The sequence below is a fragment of the Chiloscyllium punctatum genome, chromosome 17 (assembly GCF_047496795.1).
Source record: "Chiloscyllium punctatum isolate Juve2018m chromosome 17, sChiPun1.3, whole genome shotgun sequence".
NCBI lineage: Eukaryota > Metazoa > Chordata > Chondrichthyes > Orectolobiformes > Hemiscylliidae > Chiloscyllium > Chiloscyllium punctatum.
The window spans coordinates 33,099,215-33,126,834 of NC_092755.1; the positions used below are offsets into that span (position 1 = coordinate 33,099,215).

Sequence of the window (27,620 nt, forward strand, 5' to 3'; positions counted from 1 at the left end):
CTCACCCTTCAACTCATTGCAAAATAAACATCTATATCTCTTCAGTAAATTTGCTCATTGTCCTGGCATCCACCACATTTTGAACAGGGAATTCCACAGATTCATAGCACATTGAGATAGGTACATTCTTCTTCATGAGAATAGAATAGAATCCCTACAGTGCAGAAACAGGGTAATCGTCCATGGAGTCCACACTAACCCTATGATGAGCATCCCATTCAGAGTCACCCATTCCCTGTATTTCCCGTGGTTCATGGCTTAACCTGCACATGCATGGACACAGGGAATTTCGCATAAGCAATCCACTTAACCTGCACATCTTTGGACTGTGGGATGAAACTGGAGCACCCAGAGGAAACCCGCACAGACACTGGGAGAACGTGTAAACTCCGCACAGTCACCTAAGGCTGAATCAAATCCAGGTCCCTGACGCTGTGAGTCAGCAACGCTAACCATTGAGCCACCTTTACTTAAAATCTGCTCCTCCTATTAACCACCCCACGCCCCAGTTGGCTGAATCTATATTCCTCACATCAGAAAATCAGATTGTGGAAGCAGATGTCTCAGTCAAACCCAGTGACAGTCCATATGCTCTGTGTGTCTGAATGGGGATCCTTTCACAACACCCTCCAGTCCACAATTTTCATTGACTTTCCAGAGACAGGGCTGCAGTGGCTTCATGGGGACGACAACTCCCACAAACCCTGAGGCAGGGATCACACATGTGTGGGGAAACCTGGCACTGTAAATGTACAGAATGTGGGCGGACATTGGAGCATGTGCCTTGGGTAAATATACTTTGCAGAAAGTTTTTCACACTATGATTGGCTGGAGGACGAATGTATCTGCTCATAGTATTGATCTGTTGGGGGAGGGGGTCAATGTGTCACTACGCCCATGTAGGACCACTCTTCATCCCCAATTCATTATAATGGTGGGAATCAACTAATGGGGAACGAAGAAGGATCTGACCCATTCTCCCAGACTGCAGGTTCCTTTTCTGTCCAGGATCTGCCACCTCCCTTTCTGTTTCCTTTTGTTTCATTCTGCTGTTACATTATTGACTTGCAGCAACTGAAGGGAAAGGAAGTGAACCCAGAAAGGGTGCAGAGTCTAACCAGGGACGGGAAGTGGTGGCATGGATCTGTTTATCAGTTACTCCATGAGAATGTGGCGGGTGTACATTAGGGGGTAGCAGAGTCAGAATGGTGGGAGAGAGTAAGTGGACTGGAGGGTTACAGCTTTGGGGGAAGAAAGGGGAAAATATTCCAGAGAAACTAGAATTGTCTTCTGAATTTCTAACCTGTGCATATTCCTTTATACAGGCTGCTAGATGGTGAAGATTTGCAAACTGAAATCTCAAAATCATGTGCAGATCATGATTAAGTTAACCAGCATTTGAAGAAGCAAAAATAGAGAATCACTGGGCCAAAATCCTGCAACACTCTCCTCGCAGCATTGTCGATCTCTCTGCACCAAATGCACTGTGGATTTTACAAGACAGCAGCTCCCTACCATCTTCTCAAGGGTAACTAGAGATGGGGAATAAATGCTGGCTGAGCCAGTGATGCCCATATCCTCGGAATGGTTTCTATCTCTAATTGCTGAAACCCAGTTGATGTTACTGCAGGATGATGAGGGATGCTGAGTGCATCATCCAGGAGGCCGCACCATCACATTACCCCCGCCTACACCCACACAGTAACACAGCAACGTCGCTGGAACAAAAGACAGTGAAGCCAAAGGAGGGCTTAGACACAGTTCTTCGAGGTAAAGTCATGAAAAGGGATTGGAACACAGCAGGAACAGGAGACTGAGCTGGATGGTCAGCTGTTTCCCATTGAATGGTGGAGCAGGCTGAATAGGCTCCTCCTGCTGCTATCTCCCAGGTATGTATATAGTCATGGAGCCCGGGTAGGAAGAAGTGGGCAGGGATTCTCCAGGAGATTGCACTTTCACAACAGTTTTCAGTGAGGGCTGGTTTGATGGATTTTATTTAACATTTATCTTTAACATAAGGTTTGTAAATTTTGGTTTTAAAATGTTGTAAAAGTTTTTTGCACAGCAAATTAAGTTAAATAAAATAACGTAAACTGTCTGAATATAACAGTTTTAAAACTTTCAACCTTTTAAAAACAAAATCCTGTCTATTCCCAGACACCATCACTTTCCAGCTACTCAAACTCCAGGGAAATATTCCCTCCTTGTCTGAACCTTTGGTTTGATTTAACTGCTTTTCAGTTTTCTTTCTGTGAGCTGTGAAGTGTTCTTTTTCCCCTTTTCTCCGACCCAGAAATATTATCACAGCAAACTTCCCACAATCAAAATCATCATTATGCCATTTTGCTTTTGCTTAACATATAATCACCAGCAGTGCAAAAGTGAGGACTGCAGATGCTGGAAACCAGAGCCTAGATTAGAGTGGTGCTGGAAAAGGGCTTTTGCCAAATCATTCATTTTCCAGCTCCTCGGATCCTGCTTAACCTGCTGTGCTTTTCCAGCACCACTCTAATCTAGACATATCATCACCAGCAGTAAACCATTCGTGTGACTAATAGAATATCTCCAAACAAAGCCCATTACGGGCCAAGCAAACCATTACAAGTGACAAAGTGAGAAGGGACTAAATCGAAGTAGAGTTGTGGGGAGAGGGCAGAGGTGGAGATAAAGCACTATATCCCCTACGGTGCCCACCTCTATCTAAAGGCATAGACAGCATTGATGCCCACCACATGCTCCTTCTCTAAGGCACCCTGCTCTGTAGCATTTATCCTCAGTCAGTAAATAAAATCCCTACAGTGTGGGAGGAGAGCATTGGCCCATCAAACGCCACCGACCATCCGAAGAACATCACACCCAGAGCACTCTATCACTGTAACACTGCATTTCCCATGGCTGATCCACCTAGTCTGCACAATCCTGGATCCTGTGGACATTTTAGCACGACTGATCCACCTAACCTGCACATCTTTGGACTATGGGAGGAAACCAGAGCACCTGGAGGGGACCCACACTATCATGGGGAGAATGTGGGAACTCCACACAGGCCGTTGGACAAGGCTGGACTCCAACCTTGTACCTGATGCTGTGAAGCAGCCGTGCGATAGTCACAATTTAAATCAAAAAATGATCCCTGCTCATTGTCACATTGCTGTTTGTGGAGACTTACTGCCCAGAGAGACATCCTGAGGTTTAGAAAGTGGCAACGTTAGTTCAGTCACCTCTAGCCCAGTTAATGTGGTTAACAACAACATCAATACTCCAGCAGTGTCATCATGTACAAGGTCCACTCCTGACTCTGATGGGCAGTAACATCAGAATCAGAGTCCTGCAGTCCACATGGAGCAGGGGGATGACCACTTCCCTGTGAGCACTCACTGGTCTCTCAATCGTGTTGAAGACGCAGCAAATACCTTGTCTCACAGAGGGGTGAACAGCTCCTATCCAGTGTGAACTTGCTGGGGTCTCAGGGGATGGGATGAATCACTGAATCCCTTCTTCCACACTGAGCATCTGAATGGCCTCTCCCCCCTGTGTGGGCTCACTGGGGTCTCAGGGGGCAGGATGAAAAACTGAATCCCCTCTCACACACTGACCATCTGAATGGCCTCTCCCCCTGTGTGGGCTCACTGGGGACTCCACAGGTGCTGCATTTGAGTGAATCTCCCCCCACACTGGGAACAAGTGAATGACCTTTTCCCCAGAGTGAGCTCGCTGGTGTTTAAGCAGGTCAGAGGACTGAGTGAATGCTTTCCCACACACTGAGCAGGTGAATGGCCTCTCCCCGGTGGGAATGCACCAATGTCTCCGCAGGTGAGAGATTTGAATGAATCCTTTCTCACAGATGGAGCAGGTGAAGGGTCTAAACCAACTGTGCTATCTCTGGTGCCTCAGCAGATTGTAAGATCGAGTAAATCACTTCCCATACGTGGGGCAGGTGAACGGCCTCTCCGCAGTGTAACTGTGTCGGTGAGTGTTCCACTGGAAGGGTTAAGTGAATTCCTTCTTCTGATTGAACCCGTCCTCCTGTTTCTCTCAGTTATTATTGACAATCTCACACCAGAACCTGTTCCAGAGTGTGTTCCAGAACAGGCAGAATGGTCAGCTGCAGCTGGTCACCTGACCGGTCACTGGTCCTGAAAGGTTCACTCTCCACAGATGCTGCCAGATCTGCTGAATTTTTCCAGCGATTTCTGTGTTTTTTTTCTGATTTCCCAGCATTTGCAGATGTTTAGTTTTCCAATACTCATCTTGTCTGTTGCAGAGGAGATTATTGATGAAATTAGAGGGTTTTGAAAATTGTACATTAGGTCACACATCAGCTATGATCATCATGAACGGCAGAGCAAGGTCAAGGGGCTGAATGGCCTCCTCCTGTTCCAATGAAAGTTATCCATTGTCAGCTTGTGGCAACATTTCCCCTCACTGCTCACTTCACCTCCATGTCGAACACATTGTTACTGACTGAACAAACCTCCTGTGTTTGAAATTAACTTGCTAATGTTCAGTGACTCCCTCTCCTGCCACCCGGGTCTAACTCTCATCATGGAATGCTGTCTCGTATTACTGCAGGAATGCCCACAAGGACTAATCCTGGAGTCTGTATCCCCTGGGATCAACAATCACTGTTTATTTCCTTCTTCCTATTTCATTCGGGCTATTGAACTCTCGGTTTCAATCCAATCTCCTGTCATGCTCCTCAACGTGTCCATGTGGGTGGACGAGAGGCAGCTGGGATATAATGAAGGGAAGTGGGGATTAGGCGGAAGTACGAGGAGCGGTGACAGCAAAGACAGTTCTCATTGTAACGGCAGAGTTTCTCCGTGACCCAGTGAGTGGTGAGGCACCTGGGTTTGTGGGCGGAGACAGATTCAATCAGGGATTTGGTAGGACACTCAGACATTGACCTGTCCATCTGATTGTTAACTCAGACAGATAGAAAGAAATATGCATATTTAGACAGCACCTTTGATGATCTGGGGCAATGAAACATGCTTCCAAACCAATGATTTCAAACACAAACCTCTGAAAACACAGACACAAAGCTTTCTACTTGTAACAGCTTGTCTCTGAACCTCCTCTTTCCTTGAGAAAAGCGTTTTGAGTTGGTCAGCCTTTTCTGGTGAGTATAACCGCTATGGTCCTGTAAGATCCGTGACAGAACCTTTATTTTCCTCTTCCTTGTGAGTGATGAAAGTAGCAGAAACAGTTCCTGACCTGTGAGGGGTTTTGGTTGGAGTATTTATATTTACAAATCCATTCCCACCCTCTCATACAGTGTGAAATTGATGTAAAACTGAAGGAAATGAGTGAGTGAGCACCCACAGAATCATAAAGGAAGCATGTGTATCTGAGTTGAATGAACCTGGCATGAGGAAAACATGACAACAATCACAACTAGTTAGAATCACAGAATCCCGTGGGTGCAGAAAGACTCTAGTCGGCCCATCGAGTCTGCAATGACCTGCTCACCCACGCTACCACAATAACCACACATTAACCATGGCCAGCCCAACCCACCTAAATTGCACACTGGGATCATGTTAGCATGCCCAATCCAGTAACGTTACACATCTGTGGGAGGGTCACAAATTACATCCAAATGCTAGGAATTGTGGATGGAGGCTCACAAATACTTGACTCTGACACAAATGCTCTGCTTTTCAAAATAAAATCTGGGGGACACTGCAACCGGAGAAATTTCTGATTATTTCAGGAGGAAGAGAATTCAAAACTCGCGCCATTCACCCAGGGGGTGCAGTGAAAGTTACAGAGGTCTGGGAACCATCAGAAATGTAACAGGTTGTGAGCAAGGTGGGGGTGAGACAAGGACATAAAGACAGTCTGTCACATGGGGGAAGGCAGGAGAGATTAAACAGCAGAAATGGTCGTCCCTCAAGGCCACGGGGAATGGAGTTAGAGCTGGGAAAGAAACAAGGAAACAAGGTGTCCAGCTGCCAAAGTAACATGTTAAAAACAGATTATAAAAGCATAGAGGGCAGAGTTCAGTCTGAAATCGTTGCTCTCAATGGTGAGTACAAAAAGCTGTAAAGCCTGGGGAGTTCTATTACAGCCAACACATACCCAGGATTGGCCAAGTGGGCTGTAACGTTCTGATATTTCTTTTTCTGACATTTGTAGTTCAAGTCTGATGGCGCTAGTAACTTTTCAATTTGTACTGGAGTTTAATATTCTGGAGAAATGTCAAATAAATCACATTGATCATATTCTGCAGATCTTAGTCCATTACCCTGCATGTTCCAGCAATTCAGTTACATCCATGTTCAGCCGGTGGGACAGGACAGACAGGGATGGTGACGATGGTGTCTAGGGCATTGTAAGCTATGATTCTGTGCGTATGACTGTGTCAGCTTGTTGCTTGACGAGACTGCGTTCCAAATTACCCAATAAGATGTTAGCAGGGTGAGACACTACAGTTGCAGCTCCTCTGCTCGCCAGTTCCTTTCCTTTCTGCTTTTTCAGAATTTCTTATTCTCTCACTCTCCCCTTTGCAGACTCTGACATAAGTGTCTCAACCTTGAATCATGACAATTTTTTAAAAAATGTATCTACAAGAAAACCAATGGAGGAAAATATACTATTCTTGCATCAACTGCATTTTTAAACAAAAACAATCCTGCTCAATAGACACTGTCTCATTTTTTCCTTCAAATCAATCAATAAATATTTTGTCCCTCAGTTTACCGATCTTCATAAATATCCAATCAATTTCAGAGGAACATGCTGATAAAGTATTGAACCTATTTATCTGTTTAGGTTTTAGCATTAGTTATCAAGTCATTACCATTACAATAATTGCATAATAATTGGCCTGGGTAACAAGTGTACGGAGGTTCACAATTTAATTTATTGACTTTTTGAAAAATGGTGCAATATATCATTTATTCAGGATTCTAACAGTAACTGTTAATGCATTTGCATGATAATAATTATAGTATACTTTAGTTTAGTCTTGCTAACAACTACAGTGAAGTTTATATTTGAATTTAATCCAATCTTCCCTAGTACCTATACAGTAATATAAAAATCCATTTTATTTCCAATCAACACACCTACAAAAGAATCCATTATTTCTGATGCAATGCGCACTGTCAAAAATATGACTTTTGCTCATTTGAATGATCTGTGTAATTCCAGCTTTATAAATTTAGAAAATCCTAATTACTTTTCCCTGCAATAATTCCGTTCATTTCTGCAGATAGCACAGTCAAATAACAAGATGAAATTTATCATTATTCTTAAGTATGGTAATAGAGTTTTGAAAATCTATATGTTGTTAATAAAAAATAATTGTTAATTTCAATCCAAAGAATATAGAACAGTACAGCACAGTACAGGCCCTTTGGCCACGATGTTGTTCCGACATTTTATCCAACTCTAAGATCAAACTAACCAACATGCCCTTCATTTACTATCATCCATGTGCCTATCCAAGAGTCGCTTAGATGTCCCTGATGGATCTGAATCTACTACCACCACTGGCAGTGCATTCCACACACTCACCACTATCTATAAAGAAACTATCTCTGACATCTCCGCACAACTTCCCCCATTCATCTTAAAATTATGCCACTTTGTAGGGAAAAGTCTTTCATTATCCACTCTATCTATGCCTCTCATCAACTTACCCAAAGCTATCAAGTAAACTATCATCCTCTTTCATTGCAATGACCAAAGCCCCAGCTCTGTCAACCTTTATTCATAAGACATGCCTTCCAGTCCAGACAACATTTTGATAAATCTCATCTGCACTTTTTCTAAAGCTTCCACATCCTATGTCTTATGTGGTGATCAGAACAGAACACAATATTCCAAGTATAGTCTCATCAGGGATCCATAGAGCTGCAGCATAATCTCGTGGCTCTTAAACTCAACCTCCCCATTCATGAAAGCCAACACGCTATGCACTGTCTTAATAGCCCTATCACCTTAGATGTCAGCTATGAGGGATGTATGGACATGCACCCCACGATCCCTCTGTTCCTTCACATTGTCAAGAATCCTGTATTTAATCTGAAAAATATGCATTCAAATTTGAAATTCCAAAATGAATAATTTCACATTTTCCGAGGTTGAACTCCACCTGCCACTTCTCAGCCCAGCTCTGCATCCTGTCAATGTCCTCTAACAACCTACAAAAGCCCTCCACACTATCCACAACTCCACCAACCCTCGTGTCATTGGCAAACTTCCTAACCCACCCTTCCACTTCCTCATCCAAGTCATTTGTAAAAATCACAAAGAGCAGAGGTCCCATAACTGATCCCTTCAGAACACCATTGGTAACCGTGCTCCAAGCTGAAAACTATTCATTTAATCTCACCCTGTCCTCTATGGGTCAACCAATTTATTATCTAACCAGTCAGGTTTCCCTATATCCCATGTCTCATTACTTTCTGAATGAGCCTACCATGGAGAACCTTATCAAACATCTTGCTAAAATCCTTATACACCATATCCACTATTCTGTCCTCAACAATGTGTTTGCCACAACCTCAAATAATTCAATAAGGCTTGTGAGGCATAACCTGCCGCTCATAAAGCCATGTTGACCATCTCTAATCAATCTATGCTTTTCCAAATAATCATAAATCCTGTCTCTCAGAATTCTCTCCAAGAATTTGCCCACAACTGATGTACGACTGACTCATCGATGATTCCCAGGATCATCTCAATTGCCTTTCTTCAATAAGGGAATAACTTTGCCACCCTCCAATCATCTGGTATGACTCCAGTGGACAGTGAGGGTGCAAAGATCATTGCCAAAACACAGTAATCACTTGCCTCCCTTCCCATAACAACATAGGTTATCTCCTTTCTGGCCCAGGGCACTTATCTATCCCCATGATTTTTAAATATTTTCAGCACATTCTCTGTCTTAACATCGACCTGTTCCACCATATCAACCTGTTTCACGTTGTCCTCACAAGGAACAAGGTCCCACTCACTTGTGAATACTGAAGCAAAGTACTCAGTAAAGACCTCCCCTACCTGCTCAGACTCCTGGCACAAGTTTGCTTCACTATAAGGGGTATAAATGTGGAATTATGTCTCAGCACTGAATTAATGTAAAGAGATTGCAGTGTACAATCACTCGACTACTTTGAATATTGAACGGTATTTTAACTGAGAAAACACAGTTAAATTGATTTGATTATGTTTCACTTCATGCTAACATTTATTTTATTTAGAGCCACAATAAGAGTTTCCTTTTTACATATATGAAACCTACTTAAAATTCATCGCACGTTTATGTGAAGAAAATAGAATTTGCATCTGTTTGTTCCTTACTTTATCAATGACTGTTCATTTTGAAATTGTGGAAATTGTACGTTGTTGACAGGAAGGGAACTTGTCTTCGGCTTAATGTTCATATTGAATGACTGATGCATTTTTAAAATTAAAGTACAATGATCACGCAGTTTTGTCAATTTGTCTTTCAAAGAATTGTCATGAGATTCTCTTTATTTAAGACTATCATTCATTTATTCTATTGTTTGTGTAAAATATTGTTTAATTTCCAGTCCATTACACACAGAAACTACCTAATTAATTCCCATTCAACTTACTACAATAAACAGCTGATTAGTTTTCATTTGAGTAACCATATTAAACATAATATTGTAGTCCTGCCGTCCTGAGTGGGAACATACGAAAGGAGCCTGTGGAGCTGTGGCAGTGTCTCTATTACTAGACCCGAGGGAAGGTTTCAAATCACTCCTTCACCACAAATATATCAAGAGCTGCTCTGAATGGAGATTAGAGAGTAGCTAAGCACAGATTGAACTGCTTTTCAATCCAACATGAGATCTGCTTTTATCTATTCTATCAATAATCACAAAATCTGATGCTTATTTGTGTCAGGTTACCAAGAAATATGTGTTGGAAAATTCGCTTTAGCCACTTTGCTTTTACAAAAGACTTACATCTGTCCCTGTTTTCTCTGACTGGAAGAAATCTGAAGAGGATTTTCACTTTTACGAAGTGAATGCTTCTTCGACGAACGCCTTTTCAGTTTATGTCAGGTTTCATAATAACGCTTTACTTTCGGATAGTGGGGAGACCTGTATCTAATTCTGTCGCTTATAAATTCCTGCAGAATATTTGAAAATGTTGCAGAATTAAAGATTACGATGTCTAAGTAATGAGATTGATCTTTTATTGCTGCAAAGGGGCAAGTCCAAAAATTTGAAACACATTAAACATTATTCTGTCGTTGTATAAATTGAAAATAAAGTTGATATCTTCTTCAGTAAACTAACAAATGCTACCACGTATTACTTGTCAGTCAGCTGATTACCTACTTTGTTACAAAATGTTGTGATTCATCTATATATTACTCTGTCCTTTGATCAAAGTGAATTTGTAATTGTTGTTCAGTTTATGAATTGTCAGAAATTTGTTTTTATTTTTTCATTCACCTGTTCATTTTGACCGTAAGATTGAAATGCTTTGGAAATATTGGAATTTGTTCATTTAAAAATAATGTTTGCACATCTTACTTCTTGTATTACGATTCAAGTATGTTTTCTGGTGGAATTCTAGGAAATATCAAACATTTGTTGGCTTCAAATAAGGTCTTTACCACCCAGTTATCAATCTGTTGTTAATGTTTCAGCTGTTGCATTGACATTGATTAGGTACTCATTCAGAGAGATCAACTGACAATTATAAACTTGCAGGTTTATTGAATTGAGAAAAAGATACAGACATGGAAACATTTTTTCGAAGGAATTGCTTTTTCATTCAAATGTGTAGGCTGTTCAAAAATTCTATATCGCCTTCTATTGGTTTTCTTGTCGAGAATGTAAATTTATAATTCATGTGAATTTTAATGTGTTCTGTATTTTGAAATTTGTATCAGATTTAAGAAGAAAAAGAGGAGCGATTAACATCAAACGTTCAGTGAATAGAAAGCACAGTAAATTAAATTGACAGAGGGAACTTTTAGTATTGTCTCTGAATATTTAGTCAAATATTTCTAATGGCAAGAGCGTTGTACCGGTAAAGCACAGCAGGTCAGGCAGCATTCAAGGAGAAGCAGAATCGATGTTTTGGGCATAAGCCCTTCATCAGGAATCTTTTCGATACTCCTGCTCTTTGAATGTGCCTGCACTTTTGCAACACCACAGCTTTCCTCACTTTCTCCAAACATGCTTAATGAACATGAACTGAAAATGTTAGCATCAGCAGCTGAACAATACCAAATAAACACATTTTTTGCAATATTTATAGTGAAAACTTGTTTGAGAACATGCATCAAATCAGATCGAACAACATCTCTTACCGTTAGAACACTTGGCCCTTCATGATAAAGAATAACCATGCTTTGAACAACCAGGATAGTGTATAACGACTGAACTGAAATACCAGAGGACAACGATTGCATTTATTGAAGGGAATGATAACCAGATCCTTACTGTGATAGTGCGATTGATCTCAGAAACAATAAAATTTTACTGTGATTATTCTCTGAACAGTAATTAGATGGTCATGAGGATCTTTGTGCGACTTTATGTGCAGTGTTTTGTTTGAACATTGATTTCAGTAACATTGAGATATTTAACATATTGACAATTGACAGTTAAAGGTAAGTTTTAAATGCAACAGTTTTAAAACATTGTCAGTTTTATTAGGCAAAACACAATTCTAAGTTTATACAATCCCTACTGTGTGGAAACAGGCCATTTGGCCCAACAAGTCGACACTGACGTTCCAAAGAATAATCCACTCAGCACCATTCTGCTCTCAAATTACTGGACATTTACTCCTGACTAATGCATATAACCTACACATCCCTGAACAGAACATGCAGCTTAGCATGGCCAATTTACCTAACCTGCATATCTTTGGATTGTGGGAGAAAACCAGAAGGTGGCCCTGTGTATTGTTAAAAGACCATAATACCAAGTACCATCCCCAAAGGACTTAAGATGTATCTCTGAGCTGCGGTACTGTCTCTGATTATCTACATCCCACAATTTACTAAACTGCATGCATCAGCGTCTATTTCATGTGGATTATCTGATGCAGGGACCGTTAATAATACATATGAAATTATATTTGACAAAATCCCAATACTAAGAGAGCTAGCATCATAACTCTAAGATCCCCAGCATTCTAAAAATTCTGCTGAAGTACAATAAAACTTAATACACAATCCTACAGAAATAATCCCGCACTTGTGTCACCACTGTATAATCAGTTACTCTAAGTCTGTTCAGCCTGAGTTTCAGCGGGTCTTCCGTTGATTCAACTGTCCAGACTTCTTCCCAACTGGAGATTCTACTGGCCCTTTGATCCGAGTGTAGTGAGTCCAGCCTTATTGCCGTTTCGGTAATCAAAAGAGCCTGATATGTCCCTTCCCAGTCCGGCTTCAATTTAGTCTCTGTCCATGATTTTACTAAGACCCAATCTCCCGGCCGGATGGGATGAATGGTGAATTCAAGGGGTGGAGTCTGTGCCAATAAACTCTGTTTCCTGAGGAGAGACAAAGAGGCAGACAAGCCCAGTGTAATATTTCTTTAGAATAAGTCTTCAGTTTTGGGAATTGTCAATTCTCCGTTCATTCCCAGATAAGGTAATCCAAATATGATTTCATAGGGGATAGTCCCAAATTTTTCCTTGGGGCTTTTTGGACATGCAAGAGAGCTATAGGTAAACATTTGGTCTAAGGGAGTCTGGTTTCTATTATCAATTTAGAGAGCTGTCGTTTGAGTGTTTGGTTCATTCTCTCAAACCTTCCCGATGATGGTGTGTGCCATGGATTATGGTACTCCCAGGAAATTCCCAACCCTTTCATTATCTCCTGTAACACTTTAGAGGTAAAATGAGTTCCTTGGTCGAAATCTAAATGGTTCACTAGCCCATATCGGGGAATTATGTGCTCCAATATTGATTTACACACCACACTCACAGTGGCAGTAGCTCGGCGGTATGCCTCAACCCAACCAGATAGATGATCTACTATGACCAGTATATATTTTAGTCTTCCTACTCTGGGTAGTTCAGTATAATCTTCTTGTATACTCTGGAAGAGTCTCAATCCCGGGTCTCTTCCTCCCGGGGTCTGTTTTCTCAAGACCTTATTATTTACCTTTCTGCATATGATACATCCCTCACATATGTGTTTAGCAATTGTATATATTCCTTTACATCCATATTCCCTAAGAACTAAAAGATACGTTGCTTGTACTGCCCAATGGCTGACTTGATGTAGGACACACATAATTTCTCGCATCATCATTTTGTTTAACATTTCCCTTCCATCAGGTAAAATCCAATGCCCATCTGCTGTTTTTTTTCAGCCCCAAAATCTGTCAATTCTTTTTCAATTCTTTCAGTAAATATAAGAGCTTCCGGGGATCAGGAACAGGAGATATTAGGGAATGAATTAGCACTCCTTGTGTGTCCATGCCTGCTTCCTTAGCCACTTTATCCCCGAATCTATTCCCCCTAACTTCTGGTTCATTTCCTTTCTGATGACCATTTACATGCACTACCGCTATTTCTCAGGGGAGTAATAGGGATTCCAAGACCCGTTTAATCAACACCTCGTGTGCAAATTCCTTCCCCCGGCTATTGATCAGTCCTCTTTCCTGTCATATCTTTCCAAAAGTGCCAACACCAAATACATATTTAGAGTCACTGTATGCTGCTCCCTCTTTATTTTCTAACGCCCTAAGGACACTTTCCAATGCATAGAGTTCGCAGGTCTGAGCTGACCACCCATTTGGCAACCTTCCTGCCTCTACCACACCACCTTCCATCCCGTCTACAACTGCATACCGATTATGTCTTTTCTCTTCAGTCACCCGGGATGATCTGTCTATAAACAGTCAGGCTCCTGCATGAAGCGGAACATCTCTCAGGTCCATGCAGACCTTAGTTTGGTATTCTATAATGTCAAGGCAGTCGTGCTCTGGATTCTAAGGAGATTCTCCTTCCCCTTTCCAAAGAAAGGCAGCTGGATTTAAACAATTGTCCGTGACCAACACTAGATCATCCTTTTCTACTAATAATGCCTCATATTTAAGAACCTGCGAGTCTGTCAACCATCACCCAGCTTTTTGGTTTAGGATCGTTCTCAGTTGGTGTGGAGTGCTTACTATTAGGGCTCCCCCAAGTGTAAGCTTCCTGCTTTCCTCCATCAACAGTGCTGTGGCAGCCACAGCCTGCACACACTCAGGCCACCCCCAGGATACTGGATCCAACAGCTTTGAAAGATATGCTACTGGCTGTTTCATTCCTCCCCATCTCTGGGTTAATACTCCCAAAGCCGCTCCCTTATCTACGGTAGCAAAGAGCTGGAAAGGTTTATCTAGAGAAGGTAAGGCTGACCCGGGGGCATGGATCAGATCTCTTTTGAATTCTTAAATAGTTATTTTTCCTCTTCTTCCCAACTCAGACACTTTGTTCCTCCTCTAATGGTTTGAGATATAATTTATTCGTCTTTTGAGCATAAGAATCAATCCACAATCTGCAATATCCCGTTAAACCCCCAAAATTATGATATTCCCGTTTATTCCTGGCAGCAGATTCCCCACTATTCCATTTAACCCTTCCAGGCTTCCCTTTCGCTTCCCTCACGAACTAAATGTCCCAAGTATTTCACTTCTCGCTCCACATATTGTAATTTGTTTTTAGATACCCACGGTCCCTGCTGACCCAGGAAATTCAATTTTTTTTCGTGGCTTCTACTACTCTTTCTCTTCTCTTTCCTGTTGCTAAGAGGTCGGCTACATACTGCAACAGGGTAGTTCCCTTGCGGCTGCTACATTTCTCCAATATTTGTTCTAACATCTGTCCAAATAAATTTGGGGATTGCATAAACCCCTGGGGGAGCACGGTCCACTGGTATTGGTGTTTCCGTCTTTTTTTTGGGATCTTTCCATGCAAAGGCAAAAAATTCCGACTTTCCTCCCAAAAGGCATCCTTTAAATCTATCGCACTAAACCATTTGTGGTCAAGAGGGATCGTACTTAATAACGTACAATTCAATATTCTCAACTCCTGCACCAATCGATAACTTCGATCGGATTGACGCACTGGTAGAATGAGGATATTATAAGGAGACATACTTAGCTCCAACAGTCCATCTCTAGCTCCTCAATTACTGGCTGCAATCCTCGTTTACCTTCTATGGACATGGGATATGGTCGATCATAAACAACATCCCCTTTCCTTTTTAAACTTATTTCTAAGGGACGGATCTGTATTTTACCACGATTGCCTTCTCTAGCCCATATAATAGGGTCTACCTCTCTCTCTCCACATCTTCTGTCAACATTGCCATTTGTACAACTAATTCTTTTTTCCTGAATTCAAATCTCCTGTCCTAAGAGGGTAATTAAATCTCTCCCTGGTAAGTTACTTCCTATATCAGGGATATACAACTGTTCCCCTGAAACTGTATCATTCGGACCTTCTATCATCACAGGTTCAAATACTGGAACAGTAAATTTTTCCCCTTGAACCCCTGGAAACAGTAATTGACCGCGTTGACATTCCGACTATCTTTGGTTTAAAATTCAGCGACGACAATGCTGCCCCCGTATCTACTAGGAAGCCTACCTCTTCCCCACAGGGTCCCACCTTCCAATTTATCAAGAGTTCCTGGTGGCTCCCCGGGGCAGGACACCCTGATACCGTGATTTTGAACACTGGCAATATGGGCATTTCCTTTCGCAACGTGGCATACGCTGGTCGGTGAGCTCAGCTGGTTAGAGCGTGGTGCGAATAACGCCAATAATGTGGGTTCAATCCCCACACTGACCATGTGCAGCGTATGCGTGCTGGTTAGAGCTGAGCTGACTGATGAGCGCAGCTGGTGCGATGAAAGCAAATGCGGCTGTGCATTTCCTGCTTCTCATCGATCGCACGATAGTCTGAAGTATTTCCTTTCGTTGCAAAGCTTTTCAACAAAAAAAAACATTTACTTTTCCGAACGCGCATACTCGAGTTAACCATTTGCTCTGATATCTAAAAATAAGCACAATGTCCGGACGCATGCAATTTCTATCGCAACGCCACCAGCTCAGCTGCAGCTTCTCACGTTGACAAATTTCGTCTGGAGAACCGTACCTTCAACGATCGCTCACTGTTCTTCTGGATACTCACAGACCTTTGGAGTCAGGGTTATGTGCTGCTGATTAACTGCTACGAACCTTATGCCAAATGCATTGGAATTGTAATCTATCAGTGAGGTTCTTTCTGCTCCCGAACGACGCAGTTGCTTTGGTGTCAGCAACAGCTTAGAAGTCAATTGCACGTTTTGCTCAATGACTCATGTTGCTTATGCAATCTTCGTTTGACAGCAAGTTATCAGGCCTTCCTGCAGAGTTTGTCAGCGACAGGTCAGCTGCTAAAACGATTGCTTCAGACAGCATGCTACACCCTACATTTGAAAATGGAAAAGGTGCAAACGTTTACAGGCTGAACACTCGCTCACGATTTCGCCTGGCGCGTCAGAGGCTGGGAGCTGATCTTACGGAGGTTTTTCAATCATGAGGGGAATGAATCGGGTAAATAGACAAGTTCCTTTCGCTCAGGTGGGGCAGTTCAGAACTAGAGGGTATAAATCTGGTGTGGGAGGGTGAGAATTCGAAAGGCAGTGAGGGGCAACGGCTGCACGCAGAGGGTGGTGCGTTTCTGGAATAAGTTACCAGTCGAGCTGGTGATGGATGGTATAATTCCAATACTGTTAAGGAATCTGGACGTGTACTTGAATAGGAAGGGTTGAGAGAGAAATGGGTCAAGTGCATGCAATCGCGACTGGATGAGTTGAGGATATCTGTTCGGAATGGACGAGTGCGACCGAAGACTGTGTTTTCAGTGCTGTCCACATCTAATGGCTCTATGATAGTGCAGGTGAAATGTTAAAAAAGATAAATAAAAAAACGAAGTAAAATTGTCTGAAGTTGTTGAATTCAAACAACTTCAGGTAATTTTATTTCAATTATTTTATTTATCTTTTTTAGTTGTGTTTTTTTGCCACTGTTCTGTACCTCTTATTTCTTGACTGTCTCTCTTTCTCTCGCTCCCCACTCTCTCAATACCTTTTTCCTCTCCTCATTATCACCTTTGCATCTGGAGCCTTGACTCACCTCCTCTCAGCGTGGTAGAAACAGCTCCATAATACTCCCCCTTTGTTTTTATCTTTATCTTTAATCAGTTAGACTCGAAACGTCAGCTCTTTTCTCTCCTTGCAGATGGTGCCAGACCTGCTGAGATTTTCCAGCATTTTCTCTTTTGGTTTCAGATCCCAGCATCCGCAGTAATTTGCTTTTATTAATGGCTCTATGGTATTGCTGGTGATATGATAACTCCAGTGTCGATGCATGAGAGGTGAGCAAGCGAACGAATTGCCTCTGGAATTCGTGTGACGAGTATTAACAGAGATCCAGGAAAATAACACGAACGAATTGAAGCCTGAACTCTGGTTCTCCTCCGAGACTGTGCCAGGTCTGCCGAATACTGCACAATGTTTTGCATTTGTTGGCGAAAACAACTGAGACTGGTTGTTTTGCTGCCGACACATCCACCCAGTCAGGCGATCAAGTCCTGCGTCTATCCTTGTCAAATGTTTTATTGGCGCTTCCGGCTTGGTGGAGCACGTCGTTTGGAAACACAGCAACCGCACAAGCGCTGCATGTGGTCAGTGTGGGGATCGAACCCACGACTTTGGCGTTATTAGCACCACGCTCTAACCAGCTGAGCTAACCGACCAACGCTGGCAGCTCAGCGAGAGCAAATGCCTATATTGCCGGTGCCCACAACCACGGCTGCTCTGCATTTTCTGCTTCTCATCGATCGCACGATAGTCTGAAGTATTTCCTTTCGTTGCAAAGCTTTTCAACAAAAAAAAACATTTACTTTTCCGAACGCGCATACTCGAGTTAACCATTTGCTCTGATATCTAAAAATAAGCACAGTGTCCGGACGCATGCAATTTCTATCGCAACGCCACCAGCTCAGCTGCAGCTTCTCACGTTGACAAATTTCGTCTGGAGAACCGTACCTTCAACGATCGCTCACTGTTCTTCTGGATACTCACAGACCTTTGGAGTCAGGGTTATGTGCTGCTGATTAACTGCTACGAACCTTATGCCAAATGCATTGGAATTGTAATCTATCAGTGAGGTTCTTTCTGCTCCCGAACGACGCAGTTGCTTTGGTGTCAGCAACAGCTTAGAAGTCAATTGCACGTTTTGCTCAATGACTCATGTTGCTTATGCAATCTTCGTTTGACAGCAAGTTATCAGGCCTTCCTGCAGAGTTTGTCAGCGACAGGTCAGCTGCTAAAACGATTGCTTCAGACAGCATGCTACACCCTACATTTGAAAATGGAAAAGGTGCAAACGTTTACAGGCTGAACACTCGCTCACGATTTCGCCTGGCGCGTCAGAGGCTGGGAGCTGATCTTACGGAGGTTTTTCAATCATGAGGGGAATGAATCGGGTAAATAGACAAGTTCCTTTCGCTCAGGTGGGGCAGTTCAGAACTAGAGGGTATAAATCTGGTGTGGGAGGGTGAGAATTCGAAAGGCAGTGAGGGGCAACGGCTGCACGCAGAGGGTGGTGCGTTTCTGGAATAAGTTACCAGTCGAGCTGGTGATGGATGGTATAATTCCAATACTGTTAAGGAATCTGGACGTGTACTTGAATAAGAAGGGTTGAGAGAGAAATGGGTCAAGTGCATGCAATCGCGACTGGATGAGTTGAGGATATCTGTTCGGAATGGACGAGTGCGACCGAAGACTGTGTTTTCAGTGCTGTCCACATCTAATGGCTCTATGATAGTGCAGGTGAAATGATAAAAAAGATAAATAAAAAAACGAAGTAAAATTGTCTGAAGTTGTTGAATTCAAACAACTTCAGGTAATTTTATTTCAATTATTTTATTTATCTTTTTTAGTTGTGTTTTTTTTGCCACTGTTCTGTACCTCTTATTTCTTGACTGTCTCTCTTTCTCTCGCTCCCCACTCTCTCAATACCTTTTTCCTCTCCTCTTCCCGCTTTGCTACCCTTCTCCCCTGTTTTCCATTTTGTCTCTGCTTCACCCATCCCTCACTTATTTTGTCACATAGCGCTGGCTTCAGCCTGGGTCATTCACGCCTCTTAATCTCCCTTTAATCTCTCCATGCACTGTCATTATCACCTTTGCATCTGGAGCCTTGACTCACCTCCTCTCAGCGTGGTAGAAACAGCTCCATAATACTCCCCCTTTGTTTTTATCTTTATCTTTAATCAGTTAGACTCGAAACGTCAGCTCTTTTCTCTCCTTGCAGATGGTGCCAGACCTGCTGAGATTTTCCAGCATTTTCTCTTTTGGTTTCAGATTCCAGCATCCGCAGTAATTTGCTTTTATTAATGGCTCTATGGTATTGCTGGTGATATGATAACTCCAGTGTCGATGCATGAGAGGTGAGCAAGCGAACGAATTGCCTCTGGAAGTCGTGTGACGAGTATTAACAGAGATCCAGGAAAATAACACGAACGAATTGAAGCCTGAACTCTGGTTCTCCTCCGAGACTGTGCCAGGTCTGCCTAATACTGCACAATGTTTTGCATTTGTTGGCGAAAACAACTGAGACTGGTTGTTTTGCTGCCGACACATCCACCCAGTCAGGCGATCAAGTCGTGCGTCAATTCCCTGTCAAATGTTTTATTGCCGAAGGTGGCGCTTCCGGCTTGGTGGAGCACGTCGTTTGGAAACACAGCAACCGCACAAGCGCTGCATGTGGTCAGTGTGGGGATCGAACCCACGACCTTGGCGTTATTAGCACCACGCTCTAACCAGCTGAGCGAACCGGCCAACGCGGGCAGCTCAGCGAGAGCAAATGCCTATATTGCCGGTGCTCACAACCACGGCTGCTCTGCATTTTCTGCTTCTCATCGATCGCACGATAGTCTGAAGTATTTCCTTTCGTTGCAAAGCTTTTCAACAAAAAAAAACATTTACTTTTCCGAACGCGCATACTCGAGTTAACCATTTGCTCTGATATCTAAAAATAAGCACAGTGTCCGGACGCATGCAATTTCTATCGCAACGCCACCAGCTCAGCTGCAGCTTCTCACGTTGACAAATTTCGTCTGGAGAACCGTACCTTCAACGATCGCTCACTGTTCTTCTGGATACTCACAGACCTTTGGAGTCAGGGTTATGTGCTGCTGATTAACTGCTACGAACCTTATGCCAAATGCATTGGAATTGTAATCTATCAGTGAGGTTCTTTCTGCTCCCGAACGACGCAGTTGCTTTGGTGTCAGCAACAGCTTAGAAGTCAATTGCACGTTTTGCTCAATGACTCATGTTGCTTATGCAATCTTCGTTTGACAGCAAGTTATCAGGCCTTCCTGCAGAGTTTGTCAGCCACAGGTCAGCTGCTAAAACGATTGCTTCAGACAGCATGCTACACCCTACATTTGAAAATGGAAAAGGTGCAAACGTTTACAGGCTGAACACTCGCTCACGATTTCGCCTGGCGCGTCAGAGGCTGGGAGCTGATCTTACGGAGGTTTTTCAATCATGAGGGGAATGAATCGGGTAAATAGACAAGTTCCTTTCGCTCAGGTGGGGCAGTTCAGAACTAGATCTGGTGTGGGAGGGTGAGAATTCGAAAGGCAGTGAGGGGCAACGGCTGCACGCAGAGGGTGGTGCGTTTCTGGAATAAGTTACCAGTCGAGCTGGTGATGGATGGTATAATTCCAATACTGTTAAGGAATCTGGACGTGTACTTGAATAGGAAGGGTTGAGAGAGAAATGGGTCAAGTGCATGCAATCGCGACTGGATGAGTTGAGGATATCTGTTCGGAATGGACGAGTGCGACCGAAGACTGTGTTTTCAGTGCTGTCCACATCTAATGGCTCTATGATAGTGCAGGTGAAATGTTAAAAAAGATAAATAAAAAAACGAAGTAAAATTGTCTGAAGTTGTTGAATTCAAACAACTTCAGGTAATTTTATTTCAATTATTTTATTTATCTTTTTTAGTTGTGTTTTTTTGCCACTGTTGTGTATCTCTTATTTCTTGACTGTCTCTCTTTCTCTCGCTCCCCACTCTCTCAATACCTTTTTCCTCTCCTCTTCCCGCTTTGCTACCCTTCTCCCCTGTTTTCCATTTTGTCTCTGCTTCACCCATCCCTCACTTATTTTGTCACATAGCGCTGGCTTCAGCCTGGGTCATTCACGCCTCTTAATCTCCCTTTAATCTCTCCATGCACTGTCATTATCACCTTTGCATCTGGAGCCTTGACTCACCTCCTCTCAGCGTGGTAGAAACAGCTCCATAATACTCCCCCTTTGTTTTTATCTTTATCTTTAATCAGTTAGACTCGAAACGTCAGCTCTTTTCTCTCCTTGCAGATGGTGCCAGACCTGCTGAGATTTTCCAGCATTTTCTCTTTTGGTTTCAGATCCCAGCATCCGCAGTAATTTGCTTTTATTCATGGCTCTATGGTATTGCTGGTGATATGATAACTCCAGTGTCGATGCATGAGAGGTGAGCAAGCGAACGAATTGCCTCTGGAAGTCGTGTGACGAGTATTAACAGAGATCCAGGAAAATAACACGAACGAATTGAAGCCTGAACTCTGGTTCTCCTCCGAGACTGTGCCAGGTCTGCCTAATACTGCACAATGTTTTGCATTTGTTGGCGAAAACAACTGAGACTGGTTGTTTTGCTGCCGACACATCCACCCAGTCAGGCGATCAAGTCCTGCGTCTATCCCTGTCAAATGTTTTATTGCGAAGGGGGCGCTTCCGGTTTGGTGGAGCACGTCGTTTGGAAACACAGCAACCGCACAAGCGCTGCATGTGGTCAGTGTGGGGATCGAACCCACGACCTTGGCGTTATTAGCACCACGCTCTAACCAGCTGAGCTAACCGACCAACGCTGGCAGCTCAGCGAGAGCAAATGCCTATATTGCCGGTGCCCACAACCACGGCTGCTCTGCATTTTCTGCTTCTCATCGATCGCACGATAGTCTGAAGTATTTCCTTTCGTTGCAAAGCTTTTCAACAAAAAAAAAACATTTACTTTTCCGAACGCGCATACTCGAGTTAACCATTTGCTCTGATATCTAAAAATAAGCACAATGTCCGGACGCATGCAATTTCAATCGCAACGCCACCAGCTCAGCTGCAGCTTCTCACGTTGACAAATTTCGTCTGGAGAACCGTACCTTCAACGATCGCTCACTGTTCTTCTGGATACTCACAGACCTTTGGAGTCAGGGTTATGTGCTGCTGATTAACTGCTACGAACCTTATGCCAAATGCATTGGAATTGTAATCTATCAGTGAGGTTCTTTCTGCTCCCGAACGACGCAGTTGCTTTGGTGTCAGCAACAGCTTAGAAGTCAATTGCACGTTTTGCTCAATGACTCATGTTGCTTATGCAATCTTCGTTTGACAGCAAGTTATCAGGCCTTCCTGCAGAGTTTGTCAGCCACAGGTCAGCTGCTAAAACGATTGCTTCAGACAGCATGCTACACCCTACATTTGAAAATGGAAAAGGTGCAAACGTTTACAGGCTGAACACTCGCTCACGATTTCGCCTGGCGCGTCAGAGGCTGGGAGCTGATCTTACGGAGGTTTTTCAATCATGAGGGGAATGAATCGGGTAAATAGACAAGTTCCTTTCGCTCAGGTGGGGCAGTTCAGAACTAGAGGGTATAAATCTGGTGTGGGAGGGTGAGAATTCGAAAGGCAGTGAGGGGCAACGGCTGCACGCAGAGGGTGGTGCGTTTCTGGAATAAGTTACCAGTCGAGCTGGTGATGGATGGTATAATTCCAATACTGTTAAGGAATCTGGACGTGTACTTGAATAGGAAGGGTTGAGAGAGAAATGGGTCAAGTGCATGCAATCGCGACTGGATGAGTTGAGGATATCTGTTCGGAATGGACGAGTGCGACCGAAGACTGTGTTTTCAGTGCTGTCCACATCTAATGGCTCTATGATAGTGCAGGTGAAATGTTAAAAAAGATAAATAAAAAAACGAAGTAAAATTGTCTGAAGTTGTTGAATTCAAACAACTTCAGGTAATTTTATTTCAATTATTTTATTTATCTTTTTTAGTTGTGTTTTTTTGCCACTGTTCTGTACCTCTTATTTCTTGACTGTCTCTCTTTCTCTCGCTCCCCACTCTCTCAATACCTTTTTCCTCTCCTCTTCCCGCTTTGCTACCCTTCTCCCCTGTTTTCCATTTTGTCTCTGCTTCACCCATCCCTCACTTATTTTGTCACATAGCGCTGGCTTCAGCCTGGGTCATTCACGCCTCTTAATCTCCCTTTAATCTCTCCATGCACTGTCATTATCACCTTTGCATCTGGAGCCTTGACTCACCTCCTCTCAGCGTGGTAGAAACAGCTCCATAATACTCCCCCTTTGTTTTTATCTTTATCTTTAATCAGTTAGACTCGAAACGTCAGCTCTTTTCTCTCCTTGCAGATGGTGCCAGACCTGCTGAGATTTTCCAGCATTTTCTCTTTTGGTTTCAGATCCCAGCATCCGCAGTAATTTGCTTTTATTCATGGCTCTATGGTATTGCTGGTGATATGATAACTCCAGTGTCGATGCATGAGAGGTGAGCAAGCGAACGAATTGCCTCTGGAAGTCGTGTGACGAGTATTAACAGAGATCCAGGAAAATAACACGAACGAATTGAAGCCTGAACTCTGGTTCTCCTCCGAGACTGTGCCAGGTCTGCCTAATACTGCACAATGTTTTGCATTTGTTGGCGAAAACAACTGAGACTGGTTGTTTTGCTGCCGACACATCCACCCAGTCAGGCGATCAAGTCCTGCGTCTATCCCTGTCAAATGTTTTATTGCGAAGGGGGCGCTTCCGGTTTGGTGGAGCACGTCGTTTGGAAACACAGCAACCGCACAAGCGCTGCATGTGGTCAGTGTGGGGATCGAACCCACGACCTTGGCGTTATTAGCACCACGCTCTAACCAGCTGAGCTAACCGACCAACGCTGGCAGCTCAGCGAGAGCAAATGCCTATATTGCCGGTGCCCACAACCACGGCTGCTCTGCATTTTCTGCTTCTCATCGATCGCACGATAGTCTGAAGTATTTCCTTTCGTTGCAAAGCTTTTCAACAAAAAAAAAACATTTACTTTTCCGAACGCGCATACTCGAGTTAACCATTTGCTCTGATATCTAAAAATAAGTACAATGTCCGGACGCATGCAATTTCAATCGCAACGCCACCAGCTCAGCTGCAGCTTCTCACGTTGACAAATTTCGTCTGGAGAACCGTACCTTCAACGATCGCTCACTGTTCTTCTGGATACTCACAGACCTTTGGAGTCAGGGTTATGTGCTGCTGATTAACTGCTACGAACCTTATGCCAAATGCATTGGAATTGTAATCTATCAGTGAGGTTCTTTCTGCTCCCGAACGACGCAGTTGCTTTGGTGTCAGCAACAGCTTAGAAGTCAATTGCACGTTTTGCTCAATGACTCATGTTGCTTATGCAATCTTCGTTTGACAGCAAGTTATCAGGCCTTCCTGCAGAGTTTGTCAGCCACAGGTCAGCTGCTAAAACGATTGCTTCAGACAGCATGCTACACCCTACATTTGAAAATGGAAAAGGTGCAAACGTTTACAGGCTGAACACTCGCTCACGATTTCGCCTGGCGCGTCAGAGGCTGGGAGCTGATCTTACGGAGGTTTTTCAATCATGAGGGGAATGAATCGGGTAAATAGACAAGTTCCTTTCGCTCAGGTGGGGCAGTTCAGAACTAGAGGGTATAAATCTGGTGTGGGAGGGTGAGAATTCGAAAGGCAGTGAGGGGCAACGGCTGCACGCAGAGGGTGGTGCGTTTCTGGAATAAGTTACCAGTCGAGCTGGTGATGGATGGTATAATTCCAATACTGTTAAGGAATCTGGACGTGTACTTGAATAGGAAGGGTTGAGAGAGAAATGGGTCAAGTGCATGCAATCGCGACTGGATGAGTTGAGGATATCTGTTCGGAATGGACGAGTGCGACCGAAGACTGTGTTTTCAGTGCTGTCCACATCTAATGGCTCTATGATAGTGCAGGTGAAATGTTAAAAAAGATAAATAAAAAAACGAAGTAAAATTGTCTGAAGTTGTTGAATTCAAACAACTTCAGGTAATTTTATTTCAATTATTTTATTTATCTTTTTTAGTTGTGTTTTTTTTGCCACTGTTCTGTACCTCTTATTTCTTGACTGTCTCTCTTTCTCTCGCTCCCCACTCTCTCAATACCTTTTTCCTCTCCTCTTCCCGCTTTGCTACCCTTCTCCCCTGTTTTCCATTTTGTCTCTGCTTCACCCATCCCTCACTTATTTTGTCACATAGCGCTGGCTTCAGCCTGGGTCATTCACGCCTCTTAATCTCCCTTTAATCTCTCCATGCACTGTCATTATCACCTTTGCATCTGGAGCCTTGACTCACCTCCTCTCAGCGTGGTAGAAACAGCTCCATAATACTCCCCCTTTGTTTTTATCTTTATCTTTAATCAGTTAGACTCGAAACGTCAGCTCTTTTCTCTCCTTGCAGATGGTGCCAGACCTGCTGAGATTTTCCAGCATTTTCTCTTTTGGTTTCAGATCCCAGCATCCGCAGTAATTTGCTTTTATTAATGGCTCTATGGTATTGCTGGTGATATGATAACTCCAGTGTCGATGCATGAGAGGTGAGCAAGCGAACGAATTGCCTCTGGAAGTCGTGTGACGAGTATTAACAGAGATCCAGGAAAATAACACGAACGAATTGAAGCCTGAACTCTGGTTCTCCTCCGAGACTGTGCCAGGTCTGCCTAATACTGCACAATGTTTTGCATTTGTTGGCGAAAACAACTGAGACTGGTTGTTTCGCTGCCGACACATCCACCCAGACAGGCGATCAAGTCGTGCGTCTATCCCTGCCAAATGTTTTACTGCGAAGGTGGCGCTTCCGGCTTGGTGGAGCACGTCGTTTGGAAACACAGCAACCGCACAAGCGCTGCATGTGGTCAGTGTGGGGATCGAACCCACGACCTTGGCGTTATTAGCACCACGCTCTAACCAGCTGAGCTAACCGACCAACGCTGGCAGCTCAGCGAGAGCAAATGCCTATATTGCCGGTGCCCACAACCACGGCTGCTCTGCATTTTCTGCTTCTCATCGATCGCACGATAGTCTGAAGTATTTCCTTTCGTTGCAAAGCTTTTCAACAAAAAAAAACATTTACTTTTCCGAACGCGCATACTCGAGTTAACCATTTGCTCTGATATCTAAAAATAAGCACAATGTCCGGACGCATGCAATTTCAATCGCAACGCCACCAGCTCAGCTGCAGCTTCTCACGTTGACAAATTTCGTCTGGAGAACCGTACCTTCAACGATCGCTCACTGTTCTTCTGGATACTCACAGACCTTTGGAGTCAGGGTTATGTGCTGCTGATTAACTGCTACGAACCTTATGCCAAATGCATTGGAATTGTAATCTATCAGTGAGGTTCTTTCTGCTCCCGAACGACGCAGTTGCTTTGGTGTCAGCAACAGCTTAGAAGTCAATTGCACGTTTTGCTCAATGACTCATGTTGCTTATGCAATCTTCGTTTGACAGCAAGTTATCAGGCCTTCCTGCAGAGTTTGTCAGCCACAGGTCAGCTGCTAAAACGATTGCTTCAGACAGCATGCTACACCCTACATTTGAAAATGGAAAAGGTGCAAACGTTTACAGGCTGAACACTCGCTCACGATTTCGCCTGGCGCGTCAGAGGCTGGGAGCTGATCTTACGGAGGTTTTTCAATCATGAGGGGAATGAATCGGGTAAATAGACAAGTTCCTTTCGCTCAGGTGGGGCAGTTCAGAACTAGAGGGTATAAATCTGGTGTGGGAGGGTGAGAATTCGAAAGGCAGTGAGGGGCAACGGCTGCACGCAGAGGGTGGTGCGTTTCTGGAATAAGTTACCAGTCGAGCTGGTGATGGATGGTATAATTCCAATACTGTTAAGGAATCTGGACGTGTACTTGAATAGGAAGGGTTGAGAGAGAAATGGGTCAAGTGCATGCAATCGCGGCTGGATGAGTTGAGGATATCTGTTCGGAATGGACGAGTGCGACCGAAGACTGTGTTTTCAGTGCTGTCCACATCTAATGGCTCTATGATAGTGCAGGTGAAATGTTAAAAAAGATAAATAAAAAAACGAAGTAAAATTGTCTGAAGTTGTTGAATTCAAACAACTTCAGGTAATTTTATTTCAATTATTTTATTTATCTTTTTTAGTTGTGTTTTTTTTGCCACTGTTGTGTACCTCTTATTTCTTGACTGTCTCTCTTTCTCTCGCTCCCCACTCTCTCAATACCTTTTTCCTCTCCTCTTCCCGCTTTGCTACCCTTCTCCCCTGTTTTCCATTTTGTCTCTGCTTCACCCATCCCTCACTTATTTTGTCACATAGCGCTGGCTTCAGCCTGGGTCATTCACGCCTCTTAATCTCCCTTTAATCTCTCCATGCACTGTCATTATCACCTTTGCATCTGGAGCCTTGACTCACCTCCTCTCAGCGTGGTAGAAACAGCTCCATAATACTCCCCCTTTGTTTTTATCTTTATCTTTAATCAGTTAGACTCGAA

The 27,620-nt window shown here is 43.4% G+C and overlaps 1 long non-coding RNA gene and 5 other non-coding genes across 6 annotated transcripts in view; 1 reads left to right on the forward strand and 5 right to left on the reverse strand.

Annotated features, from left to right (window-relative positions):
* Window positions 1–2,405, forward strand: part of LOC140487757 (uncharacterized) — a 28,828-nt gene extending 26,423 nt beyond the window's left edge. Inside the window, exon 7 of the long non-coding RNA XR_011962937.1 lies at window positions 1,326–2,405. This is a non-coding gene — a long non-coding RNA (uncharacterized lncRNA). The remainder of the gene's footprint in view (window positions 1–1,325) is intronic.
* A 15,269-nt stretch (window positions 2,406–17,674) lies between these two features.
* On the reverse strand, window positions 17,675–17,748 carry trnai-aau (transfer RNA isoleucine (anticodon AAU)). The gene has a single exon. It is a non-coding gene; the product is annotated as a tRNA-Ile (tRNA).
* A 2,014-nt stretch (window positions 17,749–19,762) lies between these two features.
* Window positions 19,763–19,836, reverse strand: trnai-aau (transfer RNA isoleucine (anticodon AAU)). The gene has a single exon. It is a non-coding gene; the product is annotated as a tRNA-Ile (tRNA).
* A 2,002-nt stretch (window positions 19,837–21,838) lies between these two features.
* trnai-aau (transfer RNA isoleucine (anticodon AAU)) lies at window positions 21,839–21,912 on the reverse strand. Its single transcript has one exon. It is a non-coding gene; the product is annotated as a tRNA-Ile (tRNA).
* A 2,012-nt stretch (window positions 21,913–23,924) lies between these two features.
* On the reverse strand, window positions 23,925–23,998 carry trnai-aau (transfer RNA isoleucine (anticodon AAU)). The gene has a single exon. It is a non-coding gene; the product is annotated as a tRNA-Ile (tRNA).
* Window positions 23,999–26,011: 2,013 nt separating this feature from the next.
* Window positions 26,012–26,085, reverse strand: trnai-aau (transfer RNA isoleucine (anticodon AAU)). Its single transcript has one exon. It is a non-coding gene; the product is annotated as a tRNA-Ile (tRNA).
* Between the last annotated feature and the right edge of the window lie 1,535 nt (window positions 26,086–27,620).